This window comes from Lissotriton helveticus, chromosome 10 (assembly GCF_964261635.1).
Source record: "Lissotriton helveticus chromosome 10, aLisHel1.1, whole genome shotgun sequence".
Classification (NCBI taxonomy): Eukaryota; Metazoa; Chordata; class Amphibia; order Caudata; family Salamandridae; genus Lissotriton; species Lissotriton helveticus.
In genome coordinates, this window is record NC_136071.1 from 1,142,253,049 (window position 1) to 1,142,277,481 (window position 24,433).

Consider the following 24,433-nt stretch of genomic DNA (forward strand, 5'->3'; position numbering starts at 1 on the left):
GCCATAAACCTGAAGAAATCCAATGGATAATCCTGGAAAAAATTGTGGCTAAGTCGGGCATTAGCATCGACAAAATTCGCCGAAAACGTGAAGTGTTTTGGATATTTACTCTGGACACCTTTAAATCGGGCTTGAATTCTGAAATCCCTTGGCAGCAAGCGATTTTGTAACCATAAATTCTGCATATGATCATAAAAAATATAGACATGTTTGTCTCTGTTAACGCAGTAACGGTCTGGCCATCTGGTGCCAGACTTGTGGTGCCCTATATAAGTTAACATACTGAGGGTAAAATTATATAAAAATAGGATAACCATGCCCAGTACCAAGTAAATATCTATCATTAAGTACATATTCTATAAGAGCATTCATTTGTTTACACAACCTATTTTTTTGATAGAAACACCATCTATATTCTTGAAGCTTTTTCTCGAGAATACTTGTAGTATTAATATAACTGCTCTAGGCTTTGATCTTAGCTCGCTAATGCATTGGGCAATTATAAACTACATCTATAAATATTAGATCGAATTAGGTACATGTAAATAATTAAACGTTTATCTCTATTTTTATATTTTTTTGTTTTTCGCCTTATAGAAATACAAGTGCCTCGCAAATAATCCTGAATAAATATTGGATTACTGCCTATCTTATATGCACAACGAGAGCGTCGAACGGAAGTCTTTTTTCCGCTGCTCGTGTAGTGTTGACAATCTTAACTGGGTCCTCTAGTTAGTCTGTCGTTTATATCGACTATATCTCTGAGAGCGCGGAGATGATTACGAATAGCTAAAGACTTGTGTACGTCATCAGGATGCGCCAAGGAAATAGGTACCAGCTGTTGTGCCTTAAGTGGTAGGGTAAAAAAAGCAGGCACACGTATATAAAGCGAGAACTTGAACACCGCGTTTCTATCGCCGCCATAGGAGGGAACAAAGGAGCAGAACCCCTGTGTTGATACGCTTCATCTATAGAACGAAGGTATGTTTAAAAAAAAACGATTAAAATAACTTAGGTCGGACAACATTATTGTTTGAGAAGAGGGCCATACAGTTATCAACATACTCTTTCCTATTCCACCCTTATGTTGCAGGTTGCCTGATCTACATTATCCCGTTTCCAGCATATCTATTTTCACATTTACGCCAAGGTAACTTGAATAAAGATGTAATTAGTGAAGTAATTTAAAAACTAACGCCAAGTTTGGTGCAACAATGCTGGTCTACTTTTCCTTTTAGAATAACTAAACAGAGAAGGAAATAGATGCCGGTATTTTGTGTTTCCGGTCTACAGCGTTTATAAACGTCTTGTCAAGTAAAGTGAAGAGTATTAAAGAATATTCGACAGTTTGTGTAAGGTAGGAATTTTCAAAGTTACGTTTCTCTAAAAAATGACCTAGTGTAGTATCATTAGAATCGTAATACTTATGGACCATATATATATAGTCCTGATCAACATCATATTGCACATACTTGTACAGTCTTAGTATGTGTATTACATAAGGTAAAATACGTAGTGAGGGCAGGCTTGTCGCCTTCTAAAATCTATCGCTCACATATAATTATTAGACTGCACTGGTACGTTATTAGTGGAGATAGTCCCTTGAATGGATAACAAACGAAAGAGTAGGGGGCTCTGTGAAACATTAATACTTGTGCAGGGAAGGTGTTTAGTTTTGACTGTTCAATTATGTACATGTAATTATGAGACTACAATTATTATTTATTGTGGCAGATTTTTTGTAAATAGATCTCAACTAACACTGTTAGGGGCTCCATAAAATATAATTATCATCCCTTTTGTTCCCACCCAAACAGAGTAAGGTAACCTCATTGAAGTCTTCAAGAATTTAGAAAATAAGACTGGATCTAATAACCGTGGGCTACATAGGAAATCAATTATTCTGAAGGGCATCTGCTTGAATACATCAGGTATATTTGTGCAATAGGTCACTATTTGTCAAAACACTATATCATAAACAACTAATGATATAATAAGAGTATATGTCTATTTTTCAGTATGCCATAATTCGATGCCATCCATATAAACCTGCCCACATAGGAACCTGATAGTCCGTGTTGTTTTCACAAATCGTCTTTTTCCATGTAAGTAATAATGATCGCCTTATCCTCTTGGTAGCGAAAGTTATGGTTTAACATAACCTACACTCTATTTATATCCAGAGCCATTTGCTGCCTCTTCTTTTTCTTTTTCTTTAAACCTTATTACCCTCTTTGGAACTGTTGTTTAATGACCCCTTTTTGCATCATGAATACAAGTCACCTAGAGTTGACAGATAGAATATAAGGGAATGTACTTTGTTGAGGTGAAAACTAAAATGTATGATAGATTCTTTATACAGTGATGTCAGTTAGATATAAAACAGAAATAATAATCTTCCATCGAGTTAAAATGAACAAACAGAGTTTCTTGTATATGATCAGGAGTGGTTGCACTGAAAAACAAATATTGTAGATATATGTACTTATACATGAAAAGTTATAGACCCTGTAATAACTGTACAGCTTTGATTGTGAATTATTGAAAGAGATTTGGATTTATGTGCACTGTACTTAAAAATTATTTTTTTATATTTGTCTTGTCTGTTTAGGTCCGTATCACATTTTTTGTATATATGTTATGTACGAATGACGGTCACCTGACGAAGGCCCTTTGGCCGAAACGCGCGTAGTTCCATTCAACCGCATCGCCTTCATCTATCTTTACAACGACTGGTTATATCGTATATCACCCCTTGTTTTCTTTTGTTGTTGATAATATTGTGTTCATATATTTGCTTTATTCACACTGATTGTTTGTGCACTATTTTGTTTGTAAATAATTCTCATCCATAGAATTTGATTGTGATATATATTTGAAAATAATTTTAAAGAAAAATATGAAATGAATAAGTAAAAATGAAAAAAATAAGAAAATGACTGAAATAAAAGGATTTGATAATTTTGAATATATTAGTGTTTCAGTATACATTTATTCAGTTGCTGTACAGTAGATATCATTGTACGTTGGTCTAGGGTCTATATATACCCTCAGAGTTTGCTACACCCTTTTTCTCTACATACAGTGTGTATGTGTACAGGAATTTATATAGCGCAAATCACCGAGCGGTTTCTAAGCGCTTGCTTAGGGAACCCGTCCTGGTATTCCCCTGTGAGATAACCCCGGCAGGGTATCCGCAAGGTGAAAGCCAGGCATCCCGCCGCGAGGGGCCGTTGTGGAGATTAAGCAAGCTATTGCCCAGAGTCGCAGAGTGTGAACCCGTGAATCGAGTAGGCACCGGAGCGAGAATTGTCGAGTCCATGGACATTTTAGGACTCAAGACCCCGTCGAGCCGGGAATTGAACCCTGGTCCCGGGCTGACTTCTGCTTCCAGGTCTGCCTCCTCTAACCAGTGAGCCACACTTCTCCTGTGTCCCAGTGGAAAGTGCGTGCGCACTCTGAGTGCGTGGAGTAAGGTAGGCCTGCCCTCCCATAGGAATGCATGGGGAATGTATGGGTCCCTGGTAGTTCCTGATGCGTGGGGTGTACAGGCTCGAGTCTGGTATGTGCGTACTCGTGTGATTGAATGCTTCGCAATGATGTATGTGGCATGAGTGTGTTGTGTGTGGAAGTGCCACTTCCAGGAGTTGGCATATTAGTGTAAAATGTGTCTGGCGTGTGATTGGCTGGAGCTGGCTGGGATGCCAGGCTTCATGAGTCATGATGGGTCTGCCCAGTGGTGAGTGTGGAGATTAGCATGCTGATGGCTGGGGAGGAGTGCACCTGGTTCCTGATGGGGCTGGGCTTGCCCCACACAATGCTGGCTCCGCCCCTGTGGTGCGTCTAACGACCCTAGCCTCCCCAGTGAATGAAAGGGGTGGTTGGGCCGTCAAGGGTGCTCCAAAACCAGCTGCAACTGGTTCCCCCCACCCTGCACCCTGAGACAAAGGATTTACCTGTATAAGAAGGGGCTGTGTCCCCTTACAATTGGTTCTCTTCCAGGATCCTGCCAGAGGGGGCTGCTGCTGTTGCTGGGGCCAGGAGGACTGCCACTTGGACTGTCTCCCTGCCTGGAGACCCAGTGAGCTGGCTCTGGGCCCAGCCTTGCTCCCCTGCCTGCCTCCAGACCCTGCTGGAGCTTTGTACTTGCCCCTGGCGCCTGAGGGCGCGTCCCTTTCACTGCTAGCGCTGAGGGAGCGCTTTATAGCGACAGGGATTTTCTTTTATTCCCTTTTAGCGCTGGGAGCGCTTTACTGGCCTTTATAGCGCTTGGGAGCGCTTTGTTCGTTAAGGCCGGTGCCCACCCGGCATTTTCCCCGCCAGGGATTCTGTAACTCTTAAGCGGCTGCCCACGACGCACATGGGCCGGTATTTAATTATTTAATCACGAGGGAGCCTACCCCTCGGATATTGATACCCCGCCTGCCTGCCTAAAACGGGCCGCCGCGCTGCCCGCGACGACCCGGAAGTGTTGGGGCTGGCCGGCCAATCGCAGCGCGGCCGCGAGACCAAACGAACCGGAAGTCCCGCCCTGCAGCACGAGAGAGAGCCGGCGCCTGATCGTTCCCCCCCCCCCCCCGGGGCTCCCAAGAGCGAGGGAGAGCCCCGAAGAGAGAGGGAGAAGGGTGGAAAGGGAGCCCCCGAGGAGAGGGAGCTCCCGTGGAGAGCCGCTGAAGAGCCCCGTGGTGACCGGCACCAGAGCGACCGCCGGAGAAGTCCTCCCATTGCCGCCGCAGGACCGGCAGAGAGTGCCTACAGTGCCGGTGAGTGGGGCCGGGAGAGCGAGTGCAGGGAGGAGGGCGTCGGGGCACATTGCCGGTGCCCGCCCCTCCCCTGCAGTACACGGGCCTGAGAAAGGCCCAGTGGTGTTCGAGCCCAGAGAGGCTTGTGGGGCATTCGCCTTTGTTCTGAGTCCCCCGTGAGGGACTCCAACAACCCCGCACTTTTGATTAGGAGCCCCGAGGCACCCAGTGGTCATTTTCGATTTCGAGTCCCCAGAGGGGGGACTCCATCATCGGGGGCAGTGTATCTCGAGTCATTGAGGGACTCCAATGTACAGGGCATTGTGTGTTGAGCCCCGAGAGGCTCAACAATGCTGCAGTTGTGTTCACGAGCCTGCGAGGCTCTGGGGGCATTCTTTGCTACGAGCCTAGCGAGGCTCGAGGGCCAGCTCTTTGTCCAGAGCCCCGAGGCTCCCAAGCAGTGTTACGCCCCGCAGTCTTTGTTCACGAGCCCAGAGAGGCTTGCAGCCCACATCTGTTTTAGAGCCCCAGAGAGGCTCCTGAGTGCCATCCTGTGTTCCTGAGCCCACGAGGCTCCAACGGTGGCATCATCATTGTCTGCACCAGTTGCCCAGCACTTTGTGGGCAACTACCACGTTTAGGCTTGTGTTCTTGGCTGCCTGCGCAGCCTGCCTGACATTTGGGAAACAGGGCGTCCTAGCCCTAGAGAGGCCAGTTGGCCTAGGGACTGCCACAGGTTGTGGCTAATGTGATTTGTGCGCAATTGTTCTTGTTCTACACCGCTGAATGTTTTTATGCATCATGTGTTATCTGCACCTCTGAATGTGTTTAGGCGTCATGTGTTTTCTCCTACACCTCTGAATGTTGATGCATCATGTGTTATGTGCTTATACCCCTACAGGTATTGTGATACTTAGGTGGTTGTTGTCCTTGCTAGTACAGGTGGTGCTAGTGAGGTCCTGGTTACCAGTAGATACTGGTTGTGTGCTCTATTTTTATATGCTGTGCTGCAGTGAGTTCTATGCTATGTTCTAAGTGAAATTCTAACAGTATTTCAAGTTTTAAAAGTGCTGATTCCTGACAGTGGTCCTGGTGGCCCTGTCTTGTACATATCCCCTGTAAATTCTGCCCGTGCCTGTTGGCACATTGTAAAGTGTGTGTTTTTATCTAATGTGTTTTGGTGTAATACAAAGGCTATTTTTATATATAACCTGGTGTGGAGTTTCCTTTGTGGTGGGCCTTGGGCGTTGTTGCTGGGGTGCGTGCGCAAATACTTAACTCACATCGCCTCCAAGTTTAGCCTTGCTGCTCGCGCCACGTTACTTAGAGGGTGAGCAGGGGTTATCTTGGCGTGTAACTCCCTTGCCCTGACTTAGGAGTGGTGGTCTCTGACTGACTTTGGCGCAAGCCCTGGCCAGACGGGGATTCCATTTCTAACATTGGCGGCAGCGGAAAGGATAAGGATTTGTGTTTGCGTTGTACCACAGTGGCAACTGGCTGCACTACAAAACTCTGCATTTTAGATAAATCACATTTTGGGGATTATGGTTTCTGAATTGTTCTGAATGTCATTTCTTGGAAATGTGTTTCTGGTGCACTGTGAGTTAGGTGTCACTAACTCTGGGTGGTTTTCTATCCCCTAAGTGCAGTTTGAAATTTCTGGATTCACCAGAGGGTGGGATCCAGTGGTAGCAGCATAATAGTGTCCAGTACATTTGTTCCCCGCCCGGCGCCCAGAGTCTGGTACCTGTGTCACGTGTGGTCAGGTTGAGTAATCAGGGGTGTTAGAAACTGCCTTACTAGTCCGAGGGGGGGGGTTGTGTGGGGATGAATGGTGTGTGGCACTAGACAAGGGAGTGTGAGTTCTCTGGGATAGGGAGCTCGCTGAATTTTGTGTAAATTTTGTACTCTTGCTTCAGCTCAGACTATTAGGTCCCCTGTGTTGCACGTGTCTGTGAGCATCCTGCCAAGATGAAATCTTCTTTTAACCTCTGTGGTCTGTTTAAGTACAGTATGCATGAGTTGGTACAGTTTTGTGAGGAGAGAGGCATCACAGTGAATGAGTCAGACACCCAGTCCAAGCTTACGGATAACCTGATCCTATGACAGAAGGATGACTGGGAACCTGAGCACAGTGTGAGAGAGGGGGCCCGGGCCTCGCACTATGAGGGTGGCGGGTCTGAGGGGAGCCCTGAAGAGTCTGAAGAGGAGGATGAGGATGACAGTGAATGGGCGCCAGCAGAGAGCGAGGACCCCATAGACAGGGAGTCCCTTGCTGGGTCCAGTGTCCGATGCAGCACCCCATCCCTTTCCCTGTTCCCAGAGGAGTGGTTGGATAGGAGGGAAGAGAGGGAGCACCAGCTGGCTATGGAGAAGCTCAGGTTAGAGCATGCCAGAGAGATGGCGCAGCTGGGTGTGCAGGAGCGGATTGCAGAGGCTGAGAGGGCCTTGGCCAGGGAGAAGATAGCCCTAGAGGATAGGTTATCCCCTGACCGCAGTCTTAATTTTCTGGATCTCCCAAGGAGGGTTGAGTCCAGTGGTGGCAGCTATTTAAATTTCAGTGTAGGAAGTCCCACTCCCAGTTCCCACAGTATGGTACCTGTTTCCCGAGAAGAGGAGTATTGGTTGAAGTTCAGGAACCTTAGGAGACTGCCTCATCAGAATTGGGAGGGGTTTGTGGATGACTTTTCAGATGCACAGTGTGAGTGGCTGGCGTCTAGGCCGGACCGGAAGACTGGGGGAGCAATGAATATGGTTCTCAGAGAGCAGTTCCTCAGTATTTGTTGTCTGGAGTTGCAGCAGCACCTGTTGCGGTTTGAATGCTTTTGTCCTTGGGAACTTGCAGAAGAAGCAGACCGCTGGGAAAGGGCCAGAGGTTCTGCAGAGTCATTGGTGAGTGATTCCAACAGAGTGGTACAGATATCTTCCAGTCCAGCGTGGTGGAAGAGGCTCAGTGTAGCCCAGAAAGTCCCAGTATAGTGAGAGGGGTGGAGAGGCTGACTACCTGGCTCAGTGGAGCAGGAGTCAGTGGGAGGCTGAGAGTCCCCAGATGCCCGAAGCCCTATCTCAGAACCTGGGTGGTTTCTTGAGGGAACACCAGGTTGGGGACCTAGGCTGTCCCGTTAATACACTTGAGGAGGATCTCCTAGTGTCTAGGGAACCTGGAGCATCTGTAACTAGAGCTCCAGGGGTTCCAGTGTCCGGCAGTGTCGCTCCAGTTGGGAGGGCACAGAAGTCCGAAGTGAGGAGTGATTGGGGGATGAGTTTCCCAGTGGATGTACCAGTGGACCAGGGACTAGCCAGTTGGGCTAGATCTTCTTGGGGGACCCGGGTGGCGCCACTTCTGTTCTGGAGGATCTTCACGCCCTGTCAGGTGGACAGGGGATGGGGGATATGCGCCAGACAGACAGTCACACGACATATGGGTCATGTGTCAGCCTCAGGGGGATGGTGTGTGAGTCCTCAGAAGTCCTGGAGTGCCAGGCAATTGTTCCACCGAAGGTTTTAGACCGGAGGTTGGGAGGCCAGTTTCAGGTTCAGCCTGACCTGAAGGGTGGGACTACTGTAATCAGTGTCCTGACCAGTTCTTCTTCCAGAGGAACCTCTCCAGTTGGGAGAGAGCGGACCTCTGGAAGGGGGTGCAGAGGGTGGGAGAGCCCACCTCTGACCCCGGTGCAACCTGAGGGGTTAAACCCTGGGTTGGAGTGGCGTTGTAAGGGTACCCCTCGCAGGAGGAGGAGGAACCCTAGAAGAAGAGGTAGGGGGAGGAGAGCCTTCCCTGAGACTCCTGGTCCGCCTGAGATTGTAGACCCTAGGCTGGAGAACCAGTGGCAGTCTAACCCTGTCTTGCAGACAGGAAGAGTGGAGAGTGGCTACTATGTGCCAGGGGCTACTAACCCCCACTCTGTGAGTAGGCAGGGACCAGTGGCACCTGGGTGGCCTAGGGCCTGGTCCTGGCCGAGGACAGCTGGAGAGTACCAGTGGGGTAGCCCAGTTAGTCCCTACAGTAGTTTTAGAAGGAACCCCAGGGGTTCACGGTGGCGTAGAACAGGAGGGTGTCCCTGCAGTTGCGGGCCCGCGTCCGTGTTCTATCGCCCCAAGCAGGGAAGTCCATCACGGTGGTGATTGGTCTACCCTGCGTTTTGGCTGGAAGGGGGTTGTGTTGGACTTGGCCCTTCTGGCAGGTTCACTTTTTTGCTTGTGAATATGAATTGGAGGTAGTGATTTTTTGGGTTTCTGCGCACTTTCATTGTGTCCCAGTGGAAAGTGCGTGCGCACTCTGAGTGCGTGGAGTAAGGTAGGCCTGCCCTCCCATAGGAATGCATGGGGAATGTATGGGTCCCTGGTAGTTCCTGATGCGTGGGGTGTACAGGTTCGAGTCTGGTATGTGCGGACTCGTGTGATTGAATGCTTCGCAATGATGTATGTGGCATGATTGTGTCGTGTGTGCAAGTGCCACTTCTAGAAGTTGGCATATTAGTGTAAAATGTGTCTGGCGTGTGATTGGCTGCAGCTGGCTGGGATGCCAGGCTCCATGAGTCATGATGGGTCTGCCCAGTGGTGAGTGTGGAGATTAGCCTGCTGATGGCCGGGGAGGAGTGCACCTGGTTCCTGATGGGGCTGGGCTTTCCCCACACAATGCTGGCTCTGCCCCCTGTGGTGCGTCTAACGACCCTAGCCTCCCCAGTGAATGAAAGAGGTGGTTGGGCCATCAAGGGTGCTCCAAAACCAGCTGCAACTGGTTTCCCCCCACCCTGCACCCTGAGACAAAGGATTTACCTGTATAAGAAGGGGCTGTGTCCCCTTACAATTGGTTCTCTTCCAGGATCCTGCCAGAGGGGGCTGCTGCTGTTGCTGGGGCCAGGAGGACCGCCACTTGGACTGTCTCCCTGCCTTGAGACCCAGTGAGCTGGCTCTGGGCCCAGCCTTGCCCCCCTGCCTGCCGCCAGACCCTGCTGGAGCTTTGTCCTTGCCCCTGGTGCCTGGGAGCGCGTCCCTTTCACTGCTAGCGCTGAGGCAGCGCTTTATTGCGACAGGGATTTTCTTTTAGTCCCCTTTAGTGCTGGGAGCGCTTTACTGGCCTTTATAGCGCTTGGGAGCGCTTTGTTCGTTAAGGCCGGTGCCCACCCGGCATATTCCCGGCCAGGGATTCTGTAACTCCTAAGCAGCTGCCCACGCCGCACATGGGCCGGTATTTAATTATTTAATCATGAGGGAGCCTACCCCTCGGATATTGATACCCCGCCTGCCTGCCTAAAACAGGCCGCCGCGCTGCCCGCGACGATGCGGAAGTGTTGGGGCCGGCCGGCCAATCGCAGCGCGGCCCCGAGACCAAACAAACTGGAAGTCACGCCCTGCAGCGCGAGAGAGAGCCGGCGCCTGATCGTTCCCCCATCCCCCCCCGGGGCTCCCAAGAGCGAGGGAGAGCCCCGGAGAGAGAGGGAGAAGGGTGGAAAGGGAGCCCCCGAGGAGCGAGAGCTCCCATGGAGAGCCGCTGAAGAGCCCCGTAGTGACCGGCACCAGAGCGACCGCCGGAGGAGTCCTCCCATCGCCGCCGCAGGACCTGCAGAGAGTGCCTACAGTGCCGGTGAGTGGGGCCGGGAGAGCGAGTGCAGGGAGGAGGGCATCGGGGCACATTGCCGGTGCCCACCCCTCCCCTGCAGTACACGGGCCTGAGAGAGGCCCAGTGGTGTTCGAGCCCAGAGAGGCTCGTGGTGCATTCGCCTTTGTTCTGAGTCCCCCGTGAGGGACTCCAACAACCCCGCACTTTTGATTAGGAGCCCCGAGGCTCCCAGTGGTCATTTTCGATTTCGAGTGCCCAGAGGGGGGACTCCATCGTCGGGGGCAGTGTATCTCGAGTCCATGAGGGACTCCAACGTACAGGGCATTGTGTGTTGAGCCCCGAGAGGCTCAGCAGTGCCGCAGTTGTGTTCACGAGCCTGCATTCTTTGCTACGAACCTAGCGAGGCTCGAGGGCCAGCTCTTTGTCCAGAGCCCGAGGCTCCCAAGCGGTGTTTCGCCCCGCAGTCTTTGTTCACGAGCCCAAAAAGGCTCGCAGCCCACATCTGTTTTAGAGCCCCAGAGAGGCTCCTGAGTGCCATCCTGTGTTCCTGAGCCCACAAGGCTCCAACGGTGGCATCATCATTGTCTGCACCAGTTGCCCAGCACTTTGTGGGCAACTACCACGTTTAGGCTTGTGTTCTTGGCTGCCTGCGTAGCCTGCCTGACATTTGGGAAACAGGGCGTCCTAGCCCTAGAGAGGCCAGTTGGCCTAGGGACTGCCACAGGTTGTGGCTAATGTGATTTGTGCGCAATTGTTCTTGTTCTACACCGCTGAATGTTTTTATGCATCATGTGTTATCTGCACCTCTGAATGTGTTTAGGCGTCATGTGTTTTCTCCTACACCTCTGAATGTTGATGCAGCATGTGTTATGTGCTTATACCCCTACAGGTATTGTGATACTTAGGTGGTTGTTGTCCTTGCTAGTACAGGTGGTGCTAGTGAGGTCCTGGTTACCAGTAGATACTGGTTGTGTGCTCTATTTTTATATTCTGTGCTACAGTGAGTTCTATGCTATGTTCTAAGTGAAATTCTAACAGTATTTAAAGTTCTAAAAGTGCTGATTCCTGACAGTGGTCCTGGTGGCCCTGTCTTGTACATATCCCCTGTAAATTCTGCCCGTGCCTGTTGGCACATTGTAAAGTGTGTGTTTTTATCTAATGTGTTTTGGTGTAATACAAAGGCTATTTTTATATATAACCTGGTGTGGAGTTTCCTTTGTGGTGGGCCTTGGGCGTTGTTGCTGGGGTGCGTGCGCAAATACTTAACTCACATCGCCTCCAAGTTTAGCCTTGCTGCTCGCGCCACGTTACCTAGAGGGTGAGCAGGGGTTGTCTTGGCGTGTAACTCCCTTGCCCTGACTTAGGAGTGGTGGTCTCTGACTGACTTTGGTGCAAGCCCTGGCCAGCCGGGGATCCCATTTCTAACATCCTCCACCACCACCACGTCCAAAACCACCACAACCAGTACCACCCTATCCACCACCAACCACATCCACCATCACCACGTCCACCACCACCATGTCCACCACCACATCCACCACCACCAGCACCACGTCCACCAGCACCACATCCACCACCACCACATCTACCACCACAACCATATCCACCACCACATCTACCACATCCACCTCATGCAGTACCACCACGTCCACCACCACCAGCAACACGTCCACCACTACCAGGTCCACTACCACCACCACAATGTCCACCACCACGTCCACCAGCACATCCACCATCATCACCACATCCACCCCCACCACATCCTCCACCACCGCCATGTCCTCCACCACCACTACATCCACCACCATGTCCACCACCACCACTTCCACAACCACGTCCACCACCATAAGCACATCCACCACCAGCACCACCACCACGTCCACCACCACCACATCCACCACCACAATGTCCACCACCATGTCCACCACCACGTCAACCACCACCACCATGTCCACCACGTCCACCAGCACATCCACCACCACATCCACCACCAAGACCACCATGTCCACCATCACCACCGTGTCCACCACCACCATCATCACATTCACTACCACCACATCCACCACCACGTCCACCAGCACATCAACCAGCACATCCACCACAATGTCCACCACCACGACGTCCTCCACCACCACCACGTGCTTCACCACCACCACGTCCAACACCACTAAGGGCACCACCACAACCACCATGTCCACCACATCCACCACACATCCACGTCCACCACCACCACATCCACCACCACCACCACCATGTCCACCACCACATCCACCCGCACGTTCACCACCACCACCACGTCCTCCACCACCACTATGCCACCACCACCACATCCACCACAACCATGTCCACCACCACCACAACATCCACCACCACCACGCCCACCACATCCAACCAGCACATCCACCACCACATTCATGTCCACCACCACATCCACCACCACCACCACATCCACATCCACCACCACCACGTCCACCACCACCACCACCACCACTTCCACAACCACCACCATGTCCACCATAACTACCACATCTACCACTATGTCCACCACCACCATCACATCCACTACCTCCACACCCACCACCACATCCACCACCACCACCACCATGACCACCACCATCACCACGTCCACCACCACCACCACCATGTCCACCACCATGTCCACCACGATGTCCACCACCAAGTCCACCACCACCATTTCCACTACCATGTCCACCACCACCATGTCCACCACCAACATGTCCACCACCATGTCCACCAAGATCACCACCACGTCCACCACTACCACATCCACCACCACCATGTCCACCACTACATCCACTACCACCATGTCCACTGCCACGTCCACCACCACCATGTCAACCACATCCACCACCATGTCCGCCACCAGGTCCACCCCCACCACATCCACCACCATGTCCACCACCACCACGTCCACCACCAACACGTCCACCAGCACATCCACCACCAGCACCACCACCACGCCTACCACCACTACATCCACCACCTTGTCCACCACGTCCACCACCACCATGTCCACCACCACGTCCACCATCACCATGTCCACCACATCCACCACCATGTCGACCACCACATCCACCACCACGTCTACCACCACTATGTGCACGTCCAGCACCACCATGCCCACCACCACGTCCACCAACACCACATCCACCCCATCCACCACCACCTTCACGTCCACCACCACCACCACCTTCACGTTCACCACCACCATGACCTCCACCAACACCACGTCCTCCACCACCACCACCACATCCACCACCACCAAGTCCACCACCACATCCACCACGTCCAGCACTACCACCACATACACCACCAGCATGTCCACCACCACCACCACGTCCACCACCACCACTTCCACCACCACGACCATGTCCACCATAACCACCACATCTACCACTATGTCCACCACCACCATCATCACATCCACTACCTCCACACCCACCACCACATCCACCACCACCATGACCACCACCATCACCACGTCCACCACCACCATGTCCACCACCGTCCACCACGATGTCCACCACGATGTCCACCACGATGTCCACCACCAAGTCCCCCACCACCATTTCCACCACCATGTCCACCACCACACCCACCACCATGTCCACCACCAACATGTCTACCACCATGTCCACCAAGATCACCACCACGTCCACCACATCCACCACTACCACGTCCACCACCACCATGTCCACCACTACATCCACTACCACCATGTCCACTACCACGTCTACCACCACCATGTCAACCACATCCACCACCACGTCTGCCACCAGGTCCACCCCCACCACATCCACCACCATGTCCACCACCACCACGTCCACCACCAACACGTCCACCAGCACATCCACCACCAGCACCACCACCACGCCTACCACCACTACATCCACCACCTTGTCCACCACCACCACGTCCACCACCACCATGTCCACCACCACATCCACCATCACCATGTCCACCACATCCACCACCATGTCGACCACCCCATCCACCACCACATCCACCACCACTATGTGCACATCCACCACCACCATGCCCACCACCACGTCCACCAACACCACATCCACCCTGTCCACCACCACCTTCACTTTCACCACCACCACCACCTTCATGTTCACCACCACCATGACCTCCACCAACACCACATCCTTCACCACCACCACCTTGTCCACCACCACCACGTCCACCACCACCATGTCCACCACCACGTCCACCATCACCATGTCCACCACATCCACCACCATGTCGACCATCACATCCACCACCACGTCCACCACCACTATGTGCACGTCCACCACCACCATGCCCACCACCACGTCCACCAACACCACATCCACCCCATCCACCACCACCTTCACGTCCACCACCAACACCACCTTCACATTCACCACCACCATGACCTCCACCAACACCACGTCCTCCACCACCACCACCACATCCACCACCACCAAGTCCACCACCACATCCACCACGTCCAGCACTACCACCACATATACCACCACCATGTCCACCACGTCCACCATCACCACTTCCACCACCATGTCCACCATAACCACCACATCTACCACTATGTCCACCACCACCATCATCAAATCCACTACCTCCACACCCACCACCACATCCACCACCACCACCACCATGACCACCACCATCACCACGTCCACCACCACCATGTCCACCACCACCACCATGTCCACCACGATGTCCACCATGATGTCCACCACCAAGTCCACCACCAACATGTCTACCACCATGTCCACCAAGATCACCACCACGTCTACCACATCCACCACTACCACGTCCACCACCACCATGTCCACCACTACATCCACTACCACCATGTCCACTTCCACGTCTACCACCACCATGTCAACCACATCCACCACCACGTCCGCCACCAGGTCCACCCCCACCACATCCACCACCATGTCCACCACCACCACGTCCACCACCAACACGTCCACCAGCACATCCACCACCAGCACCACCACCACGCCTACCACCACTACATCCACCACCTTGTCCACCACCACCACGTCCACCACCACCATGTCCACCACCATGTCCACCATCACCATGTCCACCACATCCACCACCATGTCGACCACCACATCCACCACCATGTTCACCACCACTATGTGCACGTCCACCACCACCATGCCCACCACCACGTCCACCAACACCACATCCACCCTGTCCACCACCACCTTGACGTCCACCACCACCACCACCTTCACGTTCACCACCACCATGACCTCCACCAACACCACGTCCTCCACCACCACCACCACATCCACCACCACCAAGTCCACCACCGCATCCACCACGTCCAGCACCACCACCACGTCCACCACCACCAAGTCTACCACCACCATGTCCACCAACACGTTCACCACCATGTCAACCACATCCACCACCACGTCCGCCACCAGGTCCACCCCCACCACATCCACCACCATGTCCACCACCACCACGTCCACCACCAACACGTCCACCAGCACATCCACCACCAGCACCACCACCACGCCTACCACCACTACAGCCACCACCTTGTCCACCACCACCACGTCCACCACCAACACGTCCACCAGCAGCACCACCACCACCACCACCACTACATTGACCACCACCATGTCCATCACCATGTCCACCACCACCACCATGTCCACCACATCCACCACCACGTTCACCACCACGTCCACCACCACCACCATGTACACCATCACATTCACCACTTCCACTACTACCACATCCACCACTGAGACCACGTCCACCGCCACCACCATGTCCACCAACATGTCCACCACCACTACCATGTCCACCAAAACATCCACCACCACCATGTCCACCACCACCATGTCCACCATGCCCAGTACAACCACGTCCACCACCACCACCACGTCCACTACCACCACATGCACCACCACCACATCCACCACCATCAGCACCACATCCACCACCACCATGTCCACCACCACTACATGCAGTACCACCATATCCACCACCACCGCATCCACCACCACATCCACCATCACCACATCCACCACAACCATGTCCACCACCACCATGTCCACCATCACATCCACCAGCACCACATCCACCAGCACCAGATCCACCACCCCCACGTCTACCACCATGACCATATCCACCACCACATCCACCACATCTACCACGTCCAGTACCACCACATCCACCACCACCAGCAACATGTCTACCACTACCAGGTCCACCACCACAATGTCCACCACCATGTCCACCAGCATGTCCACAAGCACATCCACCACCACCATGTCCACCACCACCACCATGTCCTCCACCACCACCTTGTCCACCACCATGTCCACAACCACCACATCCACCACCACCAGCACATCCTCCACCAGCACCACCACCACATCCACCACCACCACATCCACCACCAAAATTTCCACCACCATGTCCACCACCACCAGGTCCACCACCACCACGTCCACCACCACCACATCCACCACCATGTCCACCACCATGTCCACCAACACAGCAACCACCACCACCATGTCCACCACATCCACCAGCACATCCACTACCACCACATCCACCACCACGACCACCACCACGTCCACCACCATCATGTCCTCTACCACCACCACGTCCACCACTACCACATCCACCACCACTAGCATGTCCACCACCAGCACCACCACCACATCCACCACCACAACATCCACCACCACCTCCACCACCACCACATTCTCCACCAGCACCACCATGTCTACCACCACCACATCCACCACCATGTCCACCACCATGTCCACCACCACATCCACCACCACCACCACGTCCACCACACCCACCAGCACATCCACCACCAAATCCATCACCACCAGATCCACCACCACGTCCACACCACATACACCATCACATCCACCACCACCACCACGTCCACCACCATGTCCGCCCCACCACCATGTCCACCACCACATCCACCACTGCCACATCCACCACCACGTCCACCACCACCACGTCCAGTAAAAGCATGTCCACCACCACCACGTCAACCACTACCACATCCACCATCACCACCACATCCACCACCCCCACCACCACATCCACCACCACCAGCAATATGTCCACCACCACCACTTCTATGACCAACACCATGTCCACCACCATGTCCACCACCACCACATCCTCCACCACCCCACCACCACGTCCTCCACCACCACCATGACCTCCACCACCACCACGTGGTGGTGGAGGAGGACATCCACCACCACCAGCACCATGTCCACCACCGCCACCACCACATCCACCACATCCACATCAGATGACCACCACGTCCTCCACCACCACCATGTCCTCCATATCCACCACCACATCCTCCACCACCACCACACCCATCACCACGTCCACTACCACCACATCCACCATCACCATGTCTATCACCACCACATCCACCACCACATTCACCAGCACCATGTCCACCACCACCACATCCACCACCACCACCCCCACCATGTCTACCACCACATCCACCACTAAGTGCACCACCACCACCATGTCCACCAAACCCACCACATCCACCACCACATCCATGTCCACTACCACCACATCCACCATGTCCACCACCACATCCACCACCACCACCATGTCCTCCACCATCACCACATCCACCACCACCACCACGTCCACCACCACATCAACCACCACCACATCCACCACGTCCACCACCACATCCACGTCCACCACCACCACATCCATGTCAGACCACCACCACGTCCACCACCACCATGTCCTCCACATCTAACACCACGTCCTCCACCACCACCACACCCACCACCACAGAAACATCCAACACCACCACATCCATCATCACCACATCCACCACCACCACATCCACCACCACCTCGTCCACCACCACATCCACCAGCACCATGTCCACCACCACCATGTCCACCACCATTACCACATCCACCACCAAATCCACCACCACATCCACCAGCACATCCACCAGCATGTCCACCACCATGTCCACCCCACCACATCCTCCACCACCACCACGTCCTCCACCACCACCATGTCCACCATCATCACCATGTCTACCACCACATCCACCACCAACATCATCACACCCACTACCACCACATCCACCACCACATCCACCACCACCATGACCACCACCTTGTCCACCACCACCACCATCTTCACCACTACAACCACCACCATGTCCACCACCATGTCCACCACCAAGTCCATTACCACCATGTCCACCACCACTACTACATCCACCACCAACATGTCCCCCACCACATCCACGAAGATCACCACCACATCCACCACCACCATGTCCACCACCACGTCCACCACCACCATGTCCACCACCACGTCCACCATCACCATGTCCGCCACATCCACCACCATGTCCATCACCACATCCACCACCACATCCACCATCATCACCACGTCTACCACAATGTCCACCACCACGTCCACCACCACCACCACGTCCACCACATACACCATCACATCCACCACCACCACTACTACCACATCCAAGACAACATCCACCACCACCACCACATCCACCACCATGTCCACCACCACCACCATGTCCACCTCCACATCCACCACCACCACATCCAACACCAAATCCAGCAACACCACGTCCACCACCACCACGTCCAGTACCACCATGTCCACCATCACCACGTCCACCACTACCACATCCACCATCACCACATCCATCACCACCAAATCCACCACCACCACGTCCACCACCACATCCACCACCACCACCACCATGTCCACGACTACAACCATGTCCACCACCACATCCACCACCCCATCCACCAGCACATCCACCAGCATGTCCACCACCATGTCCACCACCACCACGTCCTCCACCACCACCATGTCCTCTGCCACCACCACGTGGTGGTGGAGGACGACATCCACCACCACCAGCGCCATGTCCACCACCGCTATCACCACATCCACACATCCATGTCAGACCACCACCACGTCCTTCACCACCACCATGTCCTCCACGTCCACCACCACATCCTCCACCACCACCACACCCACCACCACCACCACATCCACCACCACATCCACCATCACCACGTCCATCACCACCACATCCACCACCACCACGTCCACCACCACATTCATCAGCACCATGTCCACCACCACCATGTCCAACACACCCACCACATCCAAAACCACATCCACCACCACATCCACATCCACCACCACCACTACTGCGTCCACCACCAACATGTCCCCACCACATCCACCAAGATCACCACCATGTCCACCACCACGTCCACCACCACCATGTCCACCACCACGTCCACCATCAGCATGTCCGCCACATCCACCACCATGTCCACCACCACATCCACCACCACATCCAACATCATCACCACGTCTACCACCATGTCCACCACCACGTCCACCACCACCACCACGTCCACCACATACACCATCACATCCACCACCACCACTACTACCACATCCAAGACAACATCCACCACCACCACCACATCCACCACCATGTTCACCACCACCACCATGTCCACCTCCACATCCACCACCACCACCACATCCAACACCAAATCCAGCAACACCACATCCACCACCACCACGTCCAGTACCACCATGTCTACCACCACCACGTCCACCACTACCACATCCATCATCACCACATCCATCACCACCAAATCCACCACCACCACGTCCACCACCACATCCACCACCACCACCACCATGTCCACGACCACAACCATGTCCACCACCACATCCACCACCCCATCCACCAGCACATCCACCAGCATGTCCACCACCATGTCCACTACCACCACGTCCTCCACCACCACCATGTCCTCAGCCACCACCACATGGTGGTGGAGGATGACATCCACCACCACCAGCACCATGTCCACCACCGCCATCACCACATCCACACATCCATGTCAGACCACCACCATGTCCTCCACCACCACCATGTCCTCCACGTCCACCACCACATCCTCCACCACCACCACACCCACCACCACCACCACATCCACATCCACCATCACCACGTCCATAACCACCACATCCACCACCACCACGTCCACCACCACATTCATCAGCACCATGTCCACCACCACCACCATGTCCACCACCACATCCACCACCATATCCACCACCACCAAGTGCACTACCATGTCCACCACACCCACCACATCCACCACCACATCCACCACCACATCCATGTCCACTACCACCACGTCCACCATGTCCACCACCACGTCAACCATCACATCCACCACCACCACCACCACATCCACCATCACCACCATGTCCACCACCACCACATCCACCACCACCACCACCACCACATCCAACCACCATGTCCACCACCACATCCACATCCACCACCACATCCACGTCAGACCACCACCACGTCCTCCACCACCACTATGTCCTCCACATCCACCACCACATCCTCCACCACCACCACACCCACCACCACCACATCCACCATCACCACGTCCATCACCACCACATTCACCACCACCATGTCCACCACCACATCCAGCAGCACCATGTCCACCACCACATCCACCACCACATCCACCACCACATCCACCACCACATCTACCAGCACATCCACCACTATGTCCACCACCACCACATCCTCCACCACCACCACCACGTCCTCCACCACCACCATGTCCTCCACCACCACCACATCCACCACCATGTCCACCACCACCAAGTGCACCACCACCACATCCACCACCATAATGTCCACCACCATGTCCACCACCACCATGTCCATCACCAGCACCACCACCACATCCACCACCATGTCCACCACCATGTCCACCACCATGTCCACCACCATGTCCACCACCACGTCAACCACCACCACCATGTCCACCACATCCACCAGCACATCCACCAGCACATCCACCACCAAGACCACCATGTCCACCATCACCACCATGTCCACCACCACCATCATCACATCCACTACCACCACATCCACCACCACCACGTCCACCACCACCACCATGTCCTCCACCACCACCATGTCCTCTACCACCACCACGTTCACCACCACCAGCATGTCCACCACCAGCACCACCACCACATCCACCACCACCACATCCACCACCACCACATCCACCACCACCACATCCACCACCACATCCACCACCACCATGTCCACCACCACCATGTCCACCACCAGCACCACCATGTCCACCACCACCACATCTACCACCCTGTCCTCCACCATGTCCACCACCATGTCCACCACCATCATCACATCCACCACCACCACTACTACCACATCCAAGACAACATCCACCACCACCACCACGTCCACCACCATGTCCACCACCACCACCATGTCCACCACCACATCCACCACCACCACATCCAACACCACATCCACAAACACCATGTCCACCACCACCACATCCACCACCACCACGTCCAGTACCACCATGTCCACCACCACCTTGTCCACCACTACCACACTCACCATCACCACCTCCATCACCACCAAATCCACCACCACCACGTCCACCACCACATCCACCACGACCAGCACCATGTCCACCACCACCACCATGTCCATGACCACAACCATGTCCACCACCACATCCACCACTCCATCCACCAGCACATCCACCAGCATGTCCACCACCATGTCCACCACCACCACCACATCCTTCACCACCAACAAGTCCTCCACCACCACCATGTCCTCCACCACCACCACGTGGTGGTAGAGGACGACATCCACCACCACCAGCACCATGTCCACCACCGCCATCACCACATCCACACATCCACGTCCACCACCACATTCACCAGCACCATGTCCACCACCACGATGTCCACCACCATGTCCACCACCACATCCACCACCATATCTACCACCACCAAGTGCACTACCACGTTCACCACACCCACCAAATCCACCACCACATCCACATCCATGTCCACTACCACCATGTTCACCATGTCCACCACCACTGCCACCAACACATCCACCCCCACCACCACCACATGCACCACCACCACCATGTCCACCACCACCACATCCACCACCACATCCAACCACCATGTCCACCACCTCATCCACATCCACCACCACATCCATGTCAGACCACCACCATGTCCTCCACCACCACCATGTCCTCCACATCCACCATCACATCCTCCACCACCACCACTCCCACCACCACCACCACCACATCCACCATCACCACGTCCATCACCACCTCATTCACCACCATGTCCACCACCACATCCACCAGCACCATGTCCACCACCACATCCACCACCACATCCACCACCACATCTACCAGCACATCCACCAACATGTCCACCACCATGTCCACCACCACCACATCCTCCTCCACCACCACCATGTCCTCCACCACCACCATGTCCTCCACCACCACCACGTCCACCACCATGTCCACCACCACCAAGTGCACCACCACCATGTCCACCACACCCACCACATCCACCACCACATCCACATCCACCACCACCACATCCACCATGTCCACTACCACGTCCACCAGCACGTCCACAACCACCACGTCCTCCACCACCACCATGTCTTCCACCACCACCACATCCACCACCACGTCCACCACCACCATGTCCACCACCACATCCACCACCACCATGTCCAGTACCACCATGTCTGCCCCCACTACGTCCACCACTACCACATCCACCATCACCACATCCATCACCACCAAATCCACCACCTCCACATCCACCACCACCAGCACCATGTCCACCACCATGTCCACGACCACAACCATGTCCACCACCACATCCACCACCCCATCCACCAGCACATCCACCAGCATGTCCACCACCATGTCCACCACCACCACATCCTCCACCACCACCACATCCTCCACCACCACCACGTCCTCCACCACCACCATGTCCTCCATCACCACCACGTGGTGGTGGAGGATGACATCCACCACCACCAGCACCATGTCCACCACCGCCATCACCACATCCACACATCCACGTCAGACCACCACCACGTCCTACACCACCACCATGTCCTCCACGTCTACCACCACATCCTCCACCACCACCACACCCACCACCACCACCACATCCACCACCAGATCCACCATCACCACATACATCACCACCACATCCACCACCACCATGTCCACCACCACCACTACCACATTCACCACACCCACCACATCCACCACCACATCCATGACCACTATCACCATGTTCACCATGTCCACCACCACGTCCACCACCACATCCACCACCACCACTACTACCACATCCAAGACAACATCCACCACCACCACCACATCCACCACCATGTCCACCACCACCACCACGTCCACCACCACATCCACATCCACCACCACATCCACGTCAGACCACCACCCTGTCCTCCACCACCACTATGTCCTCCACATCCACCACCACATCTCCACCACCACCACACCCACCACCACCACATCCACCATCACCACGTCCATCACCACCACATTCACCACCACCACATCCACCACCACATCCACCACCACATCCACCACCACATCTACCAGCACATCTACCAGCACATCCACCACTATGTCCTCCACCACCAACATGTCCACCACCATGTCCACCACTACCAAGTGCACCACTACCACACCCACCACCACAATATCCACCACCATGTCCACCACCACCACGTCCACCACCAGCACCACCACCACATCCACCACCTTGTCCACCACCATGTCCACCACCACGTCAACCACCACCACCATGTCCACCACGTCCACCAGCAAATCCACCAGCACATCCACCACCAAGACCACCATGTCCACATCACCACCATGTCCACCACAACCATCATCACATCCACTACCACCACATCCACCACCACCACGTCCACCACCACCCCCATGTCCTCCACCACCACCATGTCCTCTACCACCACCATGTCCACCACCACCAGCACCACCACCACATCCACCATCACCACATCCACAACCTCCACCACCACATCCACCACCACCATGTCCACCACCACCACATCCACCACCAGCACCACCATGTCAACACCACCACA